The sequence below is a fragment of the Penaeus japonicus genome, unplaced genomic scaffold (assembly GCF_977035675.1).
Source record: "Penaeus japonicus unplaced genomic scaffold, GWHDUDI00000001_assembly GWHDUDI00000001, whole genome shotgun sequence".
NCBI classification, from domain to species: domain Eukaryota; kingdom Metazoa; phylum Arthropoda; class Malacostraca; order Decapoda; family Penaeidae; genus Penaeus; species Penaeus japonicus.
Window position 1 is genome coordinate 51140201 of NW_028234403.1, and position 17368 is coordinate 51157568.

General features: G+C 46.3%; 1 protein-coding gene across 2 annotated transcripts in view; it reads left to right on the top strand.

The window, feature by feature from the left end:
- LOC122248799 (uncharacterized) overlaps positions 1-17368 on the top strand; it is a 213426-nt gene that overhangs the window by 149348 nt on the left and 46710 nt on the right. The window lies entirely within an intron of this gene.

The window sequence follows — 17368 nt, forward strand, 5'->3', positions numbered from 1 at the left end:
TGGGTCTGATGGGGATAAGGAGGACCTACAAGAAGGGACTTCCGATTTACAGGATAAAAGAGAGTGAAGGAGGAGAGGCAGACGGAAGGGGGGGGGGGGGGAGGGAGGTATGCGGAGAGGAGGGAGGTAAGAGAAAGGGAGAAAGGAAGAGGGGAAGGAAGGAAAGATCAATAAATGAAGGAATTGATAAAGGAAATAGAAGGAAAGCGGCAGAGCAAAAATACTTAAGGAAAAAGAGAAAGAGAAAAAAAAATACTAGCCATTATGAACCCGAAAACAACGTACAAATATACTCGATGTAGCAGTGTTTTTCGCGGCATGGCTGTCGCGTTGTTCACCGCGGTTGGGGACAAAACTTCACTCAGTTGAGAGAGAGAGAGAGAGAGAGAGAGAGAGAGAGAGAGAGAGAGAGAGAGAGAGAGAGAGAGAGAGAGAGAGAGAGAGAGAGAGAGAGAGAGAGGAGAGAGAGAGAGAGGAGAGAGAGAGAGAGGAGAGAGAGAGAGAGGAGAGAGAGAGAGAGGAGAGAGAGAGAGAGGAGAGAGAGAGAGAGGAGAGAGAGAGAGAGGAGAGAGAGAGAGAGAGGAGAGAGAGAGAGAGGAGAGAGAGAGAGAGAGAGAGGAGGAGAGAGAGAGAGAGAGGAGGGAGAGAGAGAGAAAAAAAAGAGGGAAGAGAGAAAGAGAGAGGGGAGAGAGAGGGAGAGAGAGGAGAGAAAGAGAAAGAATAGAGGGGAGAAGAAATCTATAGAGGAAGGAGAGAGAAATAGAGACCGAATTTGGAAAGAGAGAGGGATGTATAGTGAGAGGGGGAGACGGAGAATGAGAAAGAGAGAGAGAGAGAGAGAGAGAGAGAGAGAGAGAGAGAGAGAGAGAGAGAGAGAGAGAGAGAGAGAGAGAGCAATAATGTTCAGCCAAAGAAACAGGAAGTAGATGGTAAGGGACAGGTTGTTGTGATGGTTTCGAGATCACGGGTAAACCGGTGTCAACCTCTCCAGCTGTTGCTTGAACACCTTAATGGAACGGCGGTTGTGTTGTGTGCATGCTCGGGTGTCTTCGTGTGTAAATGTGTGTGTGTGTTTATGTTTATGTGTATGTTTCTGTGTCTGTGTCTTTGCCTGTGTGTCCGCTCCCACGCTTGGTTGCATGTGTATGTGTGGGCGTATGCTTATGTGTTTGTGACCCAAGCGGCCGTGAGGGTCAGAGTTTCAAGTAAATTCAGGCTAGTGCCGTTGGTTATGCAGTATCACGGGTCATTACACAATTGCAACATAGCAATTTTCTTGTTGGATAGAAGCTAGTGGGTCGATACGGTTCGCATTTCTGGCTCGAGGCATTTACACGGCCATTCCCCCTCCCCCCCTCCCCCCGCCCCCCGCGCCCCCTCCCCCTTTTCTCTGGAAACTTTTGCGCAATTCAACTCGTATTTAGCGACAGAAAGAAAAGACTGAGAAGGGAAAAAAAGGGGGGAAAAACAACACCAGGTTTAGAATGTAATTGGGGGAAAAAAGTTGATTTCTACTTACCCTCGTCCCGGTCTCTGAAGTGTGAAAAGAAAGGAAAAGAAAAAGAAAAGAAAAGAAAAGAAAATGAGATCGAGAGAAAGCAAGCAAGCAAGCAAGGAAGAACTCACTCGGCGAACCTACCTGGCTGACATAATAAATAGTCTATCGGAGAAAGTAAATTGGGGAAACGCGCAAGATGTGGCAACATTTATCTCCTTTCTGAATTGTTGCAGAATTGATCCTTGCTTAAAGTTGCCCTGCCTATGGGACGTTAGTCAGGCCAGCGCTGGGTATTGGGGCTAGATCCATTATCCAAGCCCCCTTCCCCTCCCTTTCCCTCCCTTCCCTTCCCTTCCCTTCCACAGCGCTTGGCCTCTCCGCCCCACTACCTCCCTTTATCTCGCATCCCTTCTCCTTCCCTCCTCCTTCCCTCCTCATCCCTCCTCCTTTTCTCTCCTTCCATATGGCGAGAATTGTGGAGCGTGTGCACGAATGGAGGAAGTAGAGAGAGAAGGATGGTAAGAGGGAAAAGAGAAGGAATAGGGGGGGGGAGGTATGCGGAGAGGAGGGAGGTAAGAGAAAGGGAGAAAGGAAGAGGGGAAGGAAGGAAAGATCAATAAATGAGGGAATTGATAAAGGAAATAGAAGGAAAGCGGCAGAGCAAAAATACTTAAGGAAAAAGAGAAAGAGAAAAAAAAAATACTAGCCATTATGAACCCGAAAACAACGTACAAATATACTCGATGTAGCAGTGTTTTTCGCGGCATGGCTGTCGCGTTGTTCACCGCGGTTGGGGACAAAACTTCACTCAGTTGAGAGAGAGAGAGAGAGAGAGAGGAGTGTGTGGGTGTGTGTATGTGTGTATGTATGTATGTATGTATGTATGTATGTATGTATGTATGTATGTATGTATGTATGTATGTATGTGTACACACACACACACACACACACACACACACACACACACACACACACACACACACACACACACACACACATACACACACACGCATACATATAGACATATATACACACATATATATGTATGTTTCTGTATGTATGTACGTTTCCGTGTATAGAGACAGACAGAGAGCTCGTGTCCCCGTCTCAGACTACCCGGGAGAGCTCCCTCGTTAGCTGCAACGCCCACGATTTCTTACCCTCCCGCCCCCTCCCGCTTACCTTAGTCCAGTCCGTTATACGAGGGCGTTGGGTGCACGCCCACCCACTCGCATTTAAACGTATTCGAGTGGCCTTTTTCATTTAGTTTTGTTTTTGTGTTTGGTCGAAGTTCATATTTGCATTTAGATTGGTGGACACGAATAATGACCTCATTTATACATTCAGTTAAGGGTAGCATTGTCTGAAAGATGCATATGTGCGCATGAGCACACTTACACGCCTACACATGTCATGCAGATACGTGCTCACACAAACACACTAACATGTACACACACATGTACATACATGACATGTACACACACATGCGCAATACAAACGTACACATACACTCAAACGAAATTAATATCTGTATTGACACTTGCTAATCAAAGACAATCTGCAACGATCTCAATGACTCTTTTCTGGCATGCAGTAATAGCCATTATGTGGGAAGAAGAGTGTCATTCTCTCCCCTCTCTTTCCTTTTTCGTCCCTCTCTCGCATTTTACATCCCTCTTTTTCTCTATCTACCCTATCTATCTATCTATCTACCCTATCTATCTATCTATCTTTTTCTCTATCTCTTCTTGTCTCCCCATCTTTCCACTCACTACTATTATTTTTCTCGTTTTTTTTTTCGTTCTCTTCCCTCCCATACACTCACTTTTTTTTCCGTATTACCATTACTACGAATACTTTGTGTCTCTGATAGTTTGACATTCAAGCATAAGTTCACCGGGAGGATTTTCATGAAAACATGATATACATATATTTTTAAATCATCCAGACACCCAGGTCCATTACGAGTCTGAAAAAAGAAAAGAAGCAAATAGGAAACATCAACTTTATACGATCAAAGCTGCTGACCGCCCACTCGGCGCCTGATTCTGTCTGTAGCTAAAATCGCGTTTATTTCGCCTGTTGTGTCCGTCGCGAGAACCCAGCAAGATGAAAAAGCTGGTGGGATTCGTAGGAAGCTGCAGTTTAATTGGAGATGTCCATTTTATGCTTAATGGTGATGGAAGTAGCGGCATGGACCTCTTGTTTTTTTTCTATATTTAGGTTAGTAGGGAGTAAAGTTTGAAATATGTGGAATATTGCATTTGATTTATAGGCGATTGGAAGTGGACAATTCATTAGTTTTCGCGCTCGTGTGTATTTATCCAAAAATAATTTCGCTTGCCTGATAATTACTTCCTGGGTGAAAACAAGGATTCATTATCTTTAATCGCCAAGCAAATTTATCCATCTCTCTTGCGGGAAGAGTGGAGTGGACTACAATAGTTGACGGTATTATTTGTTGGTACGTTTATGTTCGTGAAAGCAGAAATGAACGGTAGAAAACGGGGAACGCGCTTATGAGATGCAGAGGGATAACTCTGTTATTATGAACTTGAATGTTGAGGAAGAATAGTTTCTTGTCCTCGTACCTGACTGGCCTACTCTTCCTAAACAAGGTGGCTGCAACAGGTGCTTCTCACGCAATAGTGGATGCATGACGGTCAGAGTCAGACCATCACGCAAACACTATTGTATGACACCCAGGATCACGGTTCATAGTGTAGTGATTCCCCGAGACATTCCCTTGCCCCAAAGTAAAATCCCGATTGAATCCATGGTAACGTGAATCTCGTCCTGTGTAGGGGTAGGCTGCCACCAGCTGATAAGGGATCAGCACCCGTGTATGTGCGAGACAGTCGAAGACGTGTAAAATGTAGGTTATGTATGTGTATGAGTGTATGTCAGTTTACTATGTGAAGAAAGAGTTCCTACAACAGGACATGCCGGCCGGCGTGGCTAGAGTAAGGCACACATTTTGTATAGGGTTTCTAAATCAAGTCTCAAAAGATACTTAAAGATATAAAAAGAGAAATAGTTCCGATCATCAAAGTTTATTATTTATATATATATATATTCAACACACAAAAGGTCTCTCCCTCCTTCTATATTCAAAACAGGTCTATTGGCTGGCCATGAATTTAGCTATGGCCGAACCCTTGTACAACCATAAAAAAAATACATTAAATTGAGGAAAAACAACAAGTGTCAAAGGACACTTGTTGTGAGCAGCGCTGTTGCCGAGCTAGGTAGCTAATGTGCTAGAGGCAATCTGCTGCCGAAACACGGCCTCGCCGGGGTAATATGGGCCTCTTTCCAGGGAGGGAGCATGTGGTAGGCCCTCTTTCCAGGTGAGGGAGTGAAATAGTTAGGCCCTCCAGGGCAACGCAGCTCTTGGCGCCGCTTCCCCCTCCGTGGCGACAAAGGGACATCGTTAGTATATTCCTGGGGGCTTGGCTGGGGCGAAGTACATCACTACAAACTCCTCCCTCGAAGTTCATAGGCCGCTTTGCAAGGCCTGTGGCTATCCACAAACTGCCAAAATAAAAAGGGGTTTTACTGCCGAGCATAGTAAAAGTTCATTCATCCAGGCAAAAAAAGAAACAAAGATGTAAAAAATATGGAAAGGGGAGCGAGAACCACGGACCTTAATAAAACAAACAGCCAACATTAAAATAACCTAATAAAAAAAATAGCAATTGAGCAAAAGAAAACTAAAAACTGGCTGAACCCATCAAAAATTCTTAATCCTAAAACATCAAAAACCCTTAAATTAACCTTAAAATTAAAACGAAAGTAAAAGAGCCAATCAAAATAGGGATAAAACCCACTCCTAATTATACAGGGCGAAACCTCATGTTAGCCTTTATCCCGATTCAGCTGGCGACAAAAGAGGTCAATACCTAATCAAGGCAGGTGGGACGGCTTACTCCCTGGTTACTCGCACCGGGGGACAGTCGGATCTCGGTTCATCGTCTACCTCAGCCTCGGGGAGAAAGACTCTAGTCTTTAGGACAGTACCGTCATCTGGTTAAGTGGGTAACCCTTCTCTCGGTAGGCGGCTGCGTCGACCTGGCAGATGCAGGTGACAGGGCTACCTGCTTTTTCACCCGCAGAGGGCCACTCACCGGGATAACAGGCTCGGCCTGCAACTCCTGTCCCGCGGGCCGCGTACTCTATGACGAGGACACGATCACCTTGCTGGCGTGAATTCTGCCGCAGGCTCTCGGTTGTAGTCTCGGCCCATATCGACTTGTGCGCGACGGGGCCGTTTCCACTGCAACGCTCGAGCCTCCTTGAGGCTTCGCGGAACCGTTTGAGCGGTCCTTCATCAACCTCCTGCGGTTCGTCAGCCCTCCAGAGGAAATAAACCATCCTTCCCTGATCATGAGGTTTACAACGGCGTCTGTCCGGTACTCTGTGTACGCCGTGTTCAGGGTCGAGACGTACGTACGGAAGGAGTCATCCCATTCGTCCGGGTGTTCTTCCTACCGGGTAGCCAGGGCATCCTTATAACCTGTTACTCTTTCTAGACAATACATTAGTGTGGATGGAAAGCTGTAGTATATCCCAACTTTATCTTCAGCATTTCACATACCTGGGAAAAGAGGACGGTTTTAAAAATTCGCCCCGGAATCCGGTACTAGAGTAATTAGGAGGTCCAAAAAGGTCAATATTTTTTCCACAATGAATTAGCCACTGTTTCTGCATCCTTGTTCTTTCAAAGGGATCAACTGCCCAAATACTGGGTAGATGTTCTACGTGACCAGAAAGTAGCGGCTCACCATACAGAGATCTTGAAATCTAGAAGATCTGCTGATAACACCCTTCCAATAACTGTGTCACCTCTGGGGCCTGAACTTAATTTAGCCCTCGCACCGCAACTTCTGTTTCGCCGTTGACATTGGGGGCACTGCTGCTGCTAGAACCTCTTGCCGACCCATCAACATCTGAGGAAAGTAATACTGGTCTCTAGACGGTGTAAGTCCTATAGACCCGGGTGGGCTGCTGAATTGGTGCGCTATACACTGATCTTATTGCCTCATCCATGCATGGTGCGAGGGGATCACTATGCTGCTGGTTCACACGGTCTGGAAGGTGACGTAAATGGTACAACACGAGCCATCGCCCCACTTTACCTCGATTCATCTAATGGAAAGGGGGTTCTTCGTCGGGCAGTCTTCGTTCTGAAGGATACTGGATAATCTCAGTCCATAAGCGGTCCTTCTGTTGCTCTTCGCAAATGTTGGGCGTCCATGACAAGAGATGTTGCGCTAAGCTCTGCTTACGGAGGCAGGTAATGATGGGAAGTCACCTGGTTTGTACCGAAGTTGTACTGGTAGAAGGAGAGTTTCGATGGGACATCTAGTCATCCTGATTGACTTCGTAACCTGTTTAACTACATATACTATGTCGGTGGTCAGTATAAATCACAAAAGGATGTGCATAAGATATGCATCAAAATTCCTGACAGCTTCGACAACTGCAGGTCTCAAAGTCAGAGAGATCATGGGTACTCCTTTCTACCTCATAAGCTTCGTGAAAAGTAGGCAAACAGCATGAGGGGACACCTTCCCATCTCGCTGACATAATACATGCGCCGAAGGCTACCTGTGACGCATCGGAATGCCCTCAAAGGGACGGTTTTAAAGTCCTGGTTTCCGGAGGACGGTGCCGACATCAGTCGTCGCGGAGCTCCTCAAAGGCCTGTGATGCTCTTCTGTCACGAAATGATGTCCCTTTGGATTAACGAGTGTGAGTGGGGGCAGCTATCATGGCATATACTGGGGATGATGTTTTCGAAGAATTCCGGGTACATCCCAAAAACTGTCTTACGCCCTTTAATTTGTGGGGCTTCATGGTCTTAATGGCCTTCTTACTTTAGCTGGGTTGGCTGTATCCCTTCCTGGTTATAAGGTTATCCCAGGATTAAATTCATGAGTGGCAAAGGAGGACTTACGCCATTTAGGAGAATCCAGCATTATGAGCCGGTCTAAGTTTCTTCAGAGCTCGAGATGTTCATCAAACGAACGGGTGTAAACCCACGTCATCCAGGTATTGCTAGCAATTGCTCCCCCAAGATGGAGCCTCAATACGTTGTTGAGGGCCTTCTGGAAGGTGGATGGGGCCGTGGCGAGTCCAAAGGAAGCTGGCAAAACTGGAACGTGGTGGCCATCTGAAAATGCCGTTTTTAGGCCCTATCTCTGGATCTACTCCACTGTACAGTAAGCAGCCCGAGGGAGCAAAAAAATTTTTTTCAAGGGCAGTGAACCACTCACGTGTTATGGAGCTTCATCAATGTCCTGGTTCTATACGGGGCTTGGATATGCATCCCCAATCGTTACCTTTGTTCAGGTTCTAAAGTCAATGCAGAACCTTACCCTGCCATCTTTTTCCTGACCACGGACCACGGCGGGACAACAAGGAGCCTTTGAAGGCTCCCGATGATGCACCAGTAAGCAATCTTATCACACTCTTCCTTATTGTGGTCCTCGCATGTTCCGGGTTTTTTTGTTAGTGTTTTTTTATGACGCCACTGTTGGTCCTCAAGGGGATCTCATGCGAGGTTACTATCTTATGGAGAAATAGCTGGCACTTCCCAGTGGAGCTCCTTCCTTAAATAAAAGGGGAAATTTGTTTAAAATAGAAAACAATTGATATCTTGTTCAATTGTAAGATGGTTTACCTTTCTTCCTTTGGTATGTCGAAGCTAGCTTCCGTCTCAACCCACAGTTAGTGCGTTCGAAATTAAATTCAGGGAAGCCGGTTGAATGGGTCACCGTGTAGCAGAAATCTTGGGGTCCCAAAAAAGTCATCGAAACTCGTCGAGATTCTCTGTAACATGCTTAGAGCTCCCTCACTTATCCTCCCTGCTAGTGGGACAAAGTTTTAGAGGCACTTCCCTTGAAGCTGAGTCTTGGTGCAAAAGTCGGTTCTATCGGCTCATCTCTTTTCGATAATCATACCCCCCTTAAGTGTCACTGGCTTTGTCCATCATTTACTACCCACGTTAACCATGGTTCGTTTTACAGTCACCGGTCCTATGGCACTAATACGTCGTAAATTCCACGATACATACCTCCCGGATGCTGGTTCCATTCTGTACTTGTTCCATGATAAAAAACACCCACTATGGGAGCGGCACTGCACAGTTTGCTGACCCAACGTGGTTTTCTACTCACCCCATGTTGCACGTACGTTCCCCTGACCGGTTTTTCTCTTCCGGGAGATGGTCTTATTAATCACTGCACCTCCTTGAGGCGGGTTAGCGGAAGTAGTGAGCGGCACATTCACGCCATTAAACACATATATTTTCTAAGGGGTGACGTTATAAGAAATTAAACGGAAGTTGAATCTTCGAGTAAGTCTTATGGCCAGTAAAAATGTCACCTGGGAAAGAGGATATTTCATCCACTATAATACTTTATGGAAGCAGAAGACACTGAGGAGCGATTTTCAATCCTGACCGTCGCTTCCCGCTTTCAGTCTCGAAACTGGTCGTCCCGAAGCACTCGCATGGTTTTCGAAGGGAAAAGGGTCGGATGTATTTTAAACCTTCCCATGGGCATCCACGAGGGCAAAGTATAGTCATTCTGACAGTCATCACAAATCCTTCAGCCGTTGGACCATTAACCTGTAATTGTACAATGGGTTCTCCCATGTTTTATTGAATCTCACGGGGTGGGGGGGCATTACTGGTTCCTTGGGGTCCTGCGCCTTGGGTTGGCCCCCCCCCCCCTGCAATCTTCGTCCCGGCGGGCGCGCGAGAATGGGACACCTCCTCGTTCCGGCCAAAGGGTCTTCCTTCTTACCAGGAAACACCTCGTCAGTTGGAACGACTTCGACCTGTCGGCTGAATCATGGGTGTCAGATTTGTGGGTAAGAACAATACCTTTCAAAGGAGCTAATTGCCTTGGACGTCAACTTCTCCTTGGGTGCTCTGTTCACCTGTGTCTCTGGTGGTACTCACAATACCCTTTCACTTTCGCCTTTTACACCAATCGAGGTTCACAATCCTCGAGAAGGATCGACACTCTCTCTCACGCTCTAATCGAACCATACATCCTTTAGGACTAAGCTTTCCTCAACAATCCAACCTCGCCCCCCCCCCGCACAAACTCTTAAAAATACCCTCCTGATCAATTCGTCAGGGATCCCTATGGCTCCAGGATACACAAAAAAACTTTGGTATACATTACCCTCTTAACGAACATAAAAATCAAGAGGAGCTTTGATCGGGACTTCACTTCTATCCCTTCAAGTATTCTAAAAAGTCTGTGAGAACATGTCCCCCTGAAATTAACCCTTACTTTAACTTAAATTCCTCCCCAAATTGAAAATTCTATCAAAACAGGGGTCCATTGATTTAGTCTGACCGTTCCTCTGACCGAAGCTTCGCCCGCGCTGAATATATAGCCGAATCAGTGGGAGGTCTAGTATGTTCTCAATGCTGCGGATCCAACTCTCTAAACCTCCTGATTCTCTTTTAAGTGCGTTTTGCAGCAGAGGTCTCGGCTTTTTTTAAAAAATAATACCGCTTCCTTCTGTACAAAATATCAAGGTTCACGGGAGAAGCTTCCTAGTATTAGGTGTTGCCTGTTTTGGTTGTTCTAATTTTTAAATTTCCCAAATTTAGGTTCTTTAAATTGCAATCATTGACCAGAGTTTTTTTGACTATTAATTTTGGGTTTTTTAAAATGTAAACAATGAGATATCCATGTTCTCTTTTGGGGCCAAAGGGTCAACTCACCACTCGTGTTTAATCGTTTGTAAGATTCCCCGAGGACCTGCCCCTGGGCCACCCAAATAACCCCCTCCCCCAGCTTTTGTTTACCCCTTACTTTAAATGAAATATAACTTGACCTAAGGGGAAAAAAACTGGGGGCTTAAACCCCCGATTTTAACCCACACGAAAGAAGTCCCGAAAATTTAAAGCTTGCCTGAAACTTCAGATCCCCCCCGCGATCACCAAAAAAAAATAGAGCTGTAGTTGATTCCCCGAGACATTCCCTTGCCCCAAAGTAAAATCCGATTGAATCCATGGTAACGTGAATCTCGTCCTGTGTAGGGGTAGGGCTGCCACCAGCTGATAAGGGATCAGCACCCGTGTATGTGCGAGACAGTCGAAGACGTGTAAAATGTAGGTTATGTATGTGTATGAGTGTATGTCAGTTTCTATGTGGAAAGAAAGAGTTCCTACACAGGACATTGCCGAGCAGGCGTGGCTAGAGTCAGGCAAACATTCTTGTTTCAGTGTTTCTCAAATCAAGTCTCAAAAGATACTTAAAAGATATAAAAAGAGAAATAGTTCCGATCATCAAAGTTTATTATTTATATATATATATATTCAACTCAAAAAGGTCTCTCCTCCTTCTATTCAAAACAGTCTTTTGGCTGGCCATGAATTTAGCCTATGGGCCGCAACCCTTGGAAAACCATAAAAAATACAATAAAATGAGAAAAACAACAAGTGTCAAAAGGACACTTGTTGTGAGCAGCGCTGTTGCCGAGCTAGTAGCTCATGTGCTAGAGGCTATCTGCTGCCGAAACACGGCCTCGCAGGGGTAATATGGGCCTCTTTCCAGGGAGGGAGCATGTGGTAGGCCCTCCTTCCAGGGAGGGAGTGAGTAGTAGGCCCTCCAGGGCAACGCCATCTCTTGGCCGCTTCCCCCTCGTGGCGACAAAGGGACACTCGTGTAATATTCCCTGGAGGGATGGTGGGGCGAAGACATCACACTAAACCTCTCCCCTCGAAGTTCATAGGCCGCTTTGCCAAGGCCTGTGGACTATACACAAACTGCAAAATAAAAAGGGGTTTTACTGCCGAGCATAGTTAAAAGTCATCATCCAGGCAAAAGAACAAATCTGTAAAAATATGGAAAGGGGAGAGAACCACGACCTTAAATAAAAACAAACAGCCAACATTAAAATAATAAATAATAAAAAAAATAGCAATTGAGAAAAAGAAACTAAAAACTGGCTGAACCCATCAAAAATCCTTAATCCTAAAACATCAAAAACACTTAAAATTAACCTTAAAATTAAACGAAAGTAAAAAGAGCCAAACAAAATCAGGGATAACCCACTCTAATACTACAGGGCGAAACCTCAATGTTAGCCCTTTATCACGATCAGCTGCGACAAAGAAGGTCAATACCTACATCAGGCAGTGGACGCTTACTCCTGGTTACTCGCACCGGGGACAGTCGGATCCTCGGTTCCATCGTCCACCTCAGCCTCGGGGAAGAACTCTAGCTCTTCTTGGACCACGTACCGCTTCATCTGGTTACAGTGGTAACCCTTCTCTCGGTAAGGCGGCTGCGTCGACTGGCAGATGAAGGTGACAGGGCCTACCTGCTTCTTCACCCGCAGAGGGCCACTCCACCGGGAACCAAGAGCTCGGCCTGCAACTCCTGTCCTGCGGGCGTACTCTCTGACGAGGACAAGATCACCCTCTGCTGGCGTGAACTTCTGCCGCACTCTCCGGTTGTAGTCCTCGGCCCATATCGACTGTGCGCGACGGGCCGTTTCCACTGCAACCGCTCGAGCCTCCTTGAGCCTTTCGCGGAACCGTTGAGCGGATCCTTCATCAACCTCCTGCCGGTTCGTCAGCCCTACAGGGAAATAACCATCCTTCCCTATCATGAGGTACAACGGCGGCTGTCCGGTACTCCTGTGTACCGCCGTGTTCAGGGCGAGACGTACGTACGGAAGGAGCTCATCCCATTCGTCCGGGTGTTCTCCTACCAGGGTAGCCAGGGCATCCTTTATAACCCTGTTACTCCTTTCTACCATACCATTAGCCTGTGGATGGAAAGCTGTAGTATATCCCAACTTTATCTTCAGCATTTCACATACCTGGGAAAAGAGACGGTTTTTAAATTCGCCCCCGGAATCCGTTACTAGAGTATTAGGAGGTCCAAAAAGCGTCACATATTTTTCCACAAATGCATTAGCCACTGTTTCTGCATCCTTGTTCTTCAAAGGTATCAACTGCAAATACCTGGTAAGATGTTCTACGATGACCAGAACGTAGCGGTAACCATTCAGAGATCCTTGCAAATCTAGAAGATCTGCTGACACCCTCTCCATAACCTGTGTCACCTCTGGGGCTGAACTTAATTTAGCCCTTCGCACCGCAACTCCTTTTCGCCGTTGACATTGGGGGCATGCTGCTACGAACCTCTTGACGCCCATCAACATCTGAGGAAAGTAATACTGGTCTCTCAGACGCGTGTAAGTCCTATAGACTCCAGGGTGGGCTGCTGTTGGTTCGCTATGCACTGATCTTATTGCCTCATCCCTCATGGTGCGAGGGATCACTAGCTGCTGGATCACACGGTCTGGAAGGTGACGTAAATGGTACAACAGGCCATCGCTTACCTCGAATTCTTCTAATGGAAAGGGGGTTCTTCGTCGGGGCAGTCTTCGTTCCTGAAGGTACTGGATAATCTCAGTCCATAGGGGGTCCTTCTGTTGCTCTTCGGCAATCTTTTGGGCGTCCATGACAAGAGATGTTGCCGCTACTGCTCTGCTTAGGAGGTCAGGTACATGATGGGAAGCACCTGGTTTGTACCGAAGTTCGTACTGGTAGAAGGAGAGTTCGTGGGACCATCTAGTCATCCTGATTGACTTCGTAACCTGTTTAAATACATATACTAATGGCGGTGGTCAGTATAAATCACAAAGGATTTGCCATAAAGATATGCATCAAAATTCCTGACAGCTTCGACAACTGCCAGGGCCTCAATGTCAATCACTGGGTATCTCCTTTCTACCTCCCTAAGCTTCCGTGAAAAGTAGGCAACAGCATGAGGGACCCCTTCCCATCTCGCTGCATAATACATGCGCCGATGGCTACTGTGACGCATCGGAATGCACCTCAAAGGGACGGTTAAAGTCTGGTTTCCGGAGGACGGTGCCGACATCAGTCGTCGCTGCAGCTCCTCAAAGGCCTGCTGATGCTCTTCTGTCCACCGAAATGATCGTCCCTTCCTGGTTAAAGAGGTGAGTGGGGCAGCTATCATGGCATAACTGGGGATGTGTTTTCGGAAGAATCCGGTACATCCCAAAAACTGTCTTACGCCCTTTACATTCTGTGGGGGCTTCATGGTCTTAATGGCCTCTACTTTAGCTGGGTCTGGCTGTATCCCTTCCCTGGTTATAAGGTATCCCAGGAATTTAAATTCATGAGTGGCAAAGGAGGACTTACCGACATTTAGGCAGAAGCCAGCCTTACTGAGCAGGTCTAAAGTTTCTTCCAGATGCTCGAGATGTTCATCAAACGAACGGGAGTAAACCACCACGTCATCCAGGTATGCTAGCACATGCCTCCCCAAGACTGGAGCCAATACCGTGTTGATGGCCCTCTGGAAGGTGGATGGGGCCGTGGCGAGTCCAAAAGGAAGCCTGGCAAACTGGAAAAGTCGGTGGCCATCTGAAAATGCCGTTTTAGGCCTATCCTCTGGATCTACCTCCACTGTCCAGTAAGCAGAGCGGGCATCAAGGGCAGTGAACCACTCAGTGTTATGGAGTTCATCAATGGTCTGGTCTATACGGGGCATTGGATATGCATCCCCAATCGTTACTTTGTTCAGGTTCCTAAAGTCAATGCAGAACCTTACCTGCCCATCCTTTTTCCTGACCAGGACCACGGGGGGACAACCAAGGAGACTTTGAAGGCTCGATGATGCCACAGTAAGCATCTTATCACACTCTTCCCTTATTGTGGTCCTCGCATGTTCCGGTAGACGCCACTGTCTGGTCCTCAAAGGGGTCTCACTGGAGGTTACTATCTTATGGGAAATACCTGGCACCTTCCCCAGTGGAGCTCCTTCCTTAAATAAATTGGGAAATTTGTTTAAAATAGAAAACAATTGATATCTTTGTTCAATTGTAAGATGGTTTACCTTCTCCTTCGGTATGTCGAAGCTAGCTTCCGTCTCACCCACAGTGTGCGTTTCGAAATTAACTTCAGGGAAGACGGTGTATTGGTCCTCCGTGTAGCCGAAATCTTGGGTCCCATAAAAGTCATCGAAATCGTCGATGAATTCCTCTGTAACACTGCTTAGAGAATCCCCATCACTATCCTCCCTGCTAGTGGGCACAAAGTTCTTAGGAGGCACTTCCCTTGAAGCAGAGTCTTGGTGAAAAGTCTGTTCTATCGGCTCAACTCTTGCGATAATCATACCCCCCTTAAGTGTCACTGGCTTTGGTCCATCATTTACTACCCACACGTTAACCATGTTCGTTTTTACAGTCACCACGGTCCTAGGCACTAATACACGGTCAGTAATTCCACAGATACATACCTCCGGATGCCTGGTTCCATTCTGTACTTGTCCATGTATAAAAACACCACTATGGGGAGGGCACTGCACTGTCTTCTGAACCACAACGCTGTTTTCTACCTCACCCATGTTGCACGTCCGTCCACCTGAACCAGGTTTTTCTCTTCCGGGGATGGTCTTATTAATCACCTGCACCTCCTTTGAGGCGGTATCGGAGTATGTGAGCGGCACCTTCACGCCATTAAACACCATATATTTTCTAAGGGGTGAGTTATAAGAAATTAAACGGAAGTTGAATCTTCGGAGTAAGTCTATGCCCAGTAAAATGTCACCTGGGAAAGATATTTCATCCACTATACATACTTTATGGAAGCAGAAGACATGAGGAGCGATTTCAATCCTTACCGTCGCTTCCGCTTCAGGCTGAAACTGTCGTCCCGAAGCACCTCGCAGGGTTTTCGATGAGGAAAAGGGTCGATGTATTTTAAACCTTTCCATGGCATCTCGGGAAAGTATAGTCACTTCTGATCCAGTATCCACAAATCCTTCAGCCGTTTGACCATTAACCTGTAATTGTACTATGGGTCTCCCATGTTTTACTTGACTACTCACGGGCATTACTGGTTCCTTGGGGTCCTGCGCCTGGGGTTGGAACCTCTTCGTCCCGGCGGGCCGCGAGAAAGGGACACCTATTGGCAAAGTGTCCTTCCTTCTTACACAGGAAACACCTCGTCAGTTGACGACTTCGACAGTCGGCTGTATCATGGGAGTCAGATTTGTGGTAAGAACAATACCTTTCAACAGGAGCTACTTGCCTTGGACGTAAACTTCTCCTTGGGTACTCAGGTTCACCTGCTGTCTCTGGGGTACTCACATTACCTTCACTTTCGCCTTTTACACCAACTCGAAGGTTCCAAATCCTCTGAGAAGCATCGACAATCTCCGACAACGAACCATCCTCCTTTAGGACTAAAGCTTCCCTCAACCAAAATGGCAAACCTCTTAAAAATACCCTCCTGATCAATTCGTCAGGATCCCCTATGGCTCCAGGATAATCATAAAAACTTTGGTATACATTACCCTCTAAACGAACATAAAAATCAAGAGGAGCTTGATCGGACTTCAACTTATATCCTTCAAGTATTCTAAAAAAGTCTGTGGCAGAACATGTCCCCCTGAATTTAACCCTTACTTTAACTTTAAATTCCTCCCAACTTGAAATTCTATCAAACAGGGGTCCATTGATTATCAAGTCTGCCGTTCCTCTGCACGAAGCCTTCGCCGCGCGAATATAGGCCGAATCAGTGGGAGGTCTAGTCAAGTTCTCAATGCTGCGGATCCAACTCTCTACCTCCTGATTCCTTTTAAGTGGTTTAGCAGCAGAGGTCTCGGCTTTAAAAATAATTACCGCTTCCTTCTGTACAACATACTCAACAGGTTCACGGGAAGAAGCTTCACTAGTATTAGGTGTTGCCCTGTTTTGTTGTTCTAATTTTAATTCCAATTCAGAGTTCTTTACTTGCAAATCATTGACCAGAGTTTTTAGACTATTAATTTGGGTTTGTAACTCGTCAAACAATGAGATATCCATGTTCTCTCTGGGCAAAAGGGTCAACTCACCACTCGTGTTTGAATCGTCTTGTGAAGATTCTCCCGATGGACCTGCCTCTGGCTCACCAACTAACCCTCTCCGCAGCTTTCGTTTACCCATTACTTTAAATGAAATATAACTTGACCTAAAGGAAAAATACTGGACTTAACCCCTGACTTTTAACCCACACGAAAGAAGTACCTGAAATTAATGCTTGCCTGAAACATTCATATCCCACCGCTGATCACCAAAAATAAATAAGAGCTGTAGTGATTCCCCGAGACATTCCCTTGCCCCAAAGTAAAATCCCGATTGAATCCATGGTAACGTGAATCTCGTCCTGTGTAGGGGTAGGCTGCCACCAGCTGATAAGGGATCAGCACCCGTGTATGTGCGAGACAGTCGAAGACGTGTAAAATGTAGGTTATGTATGTGTATGAGTGTATGTCAGTTTCTATGTGGAAAGAAAGAGTTCCTACACAGGACATTGCCGAGCAGGCGTGGCTAGAGTCAGGCAAACATTCTTGTTTCAGTGTTTCTCAAATCAAGTCTCAAAAGATACTTAAAAGATATAAAAAGAGAAATAGTTCCGATCATCAAAGTTTATTATTTATATATATATATATTCAACACAAAAAGTCTCTCCTCCTTCTATATTCAAAACAGTCTTTTGGCTGGCCATGAATTTAGCCTATGGCCGCAACCCTTGTAAAACCATAAAAATACAATAAAATGAGAAAAACAACAAGTGTCAAAAGGACACTTGTTGTGAGCAGCGCTGTTGCCGAGCTAGTAGCTCATGTGCTAGAGGCTATCTGCTGCCGAAACACGGCCTCGCAGGGGTAATATGGGCCTCTTTCCAGGGAGGGAGCATGTGGTAGGCCCTCCTTCCAGGGAGGGAGTGAGTAGTAGGCCCTCCAGGGCAACGCCATCTCTTGGCGCCGCTTCCCCCTCGTGGCGACAAAGGGACACTCGTGTATATTCCCCTGG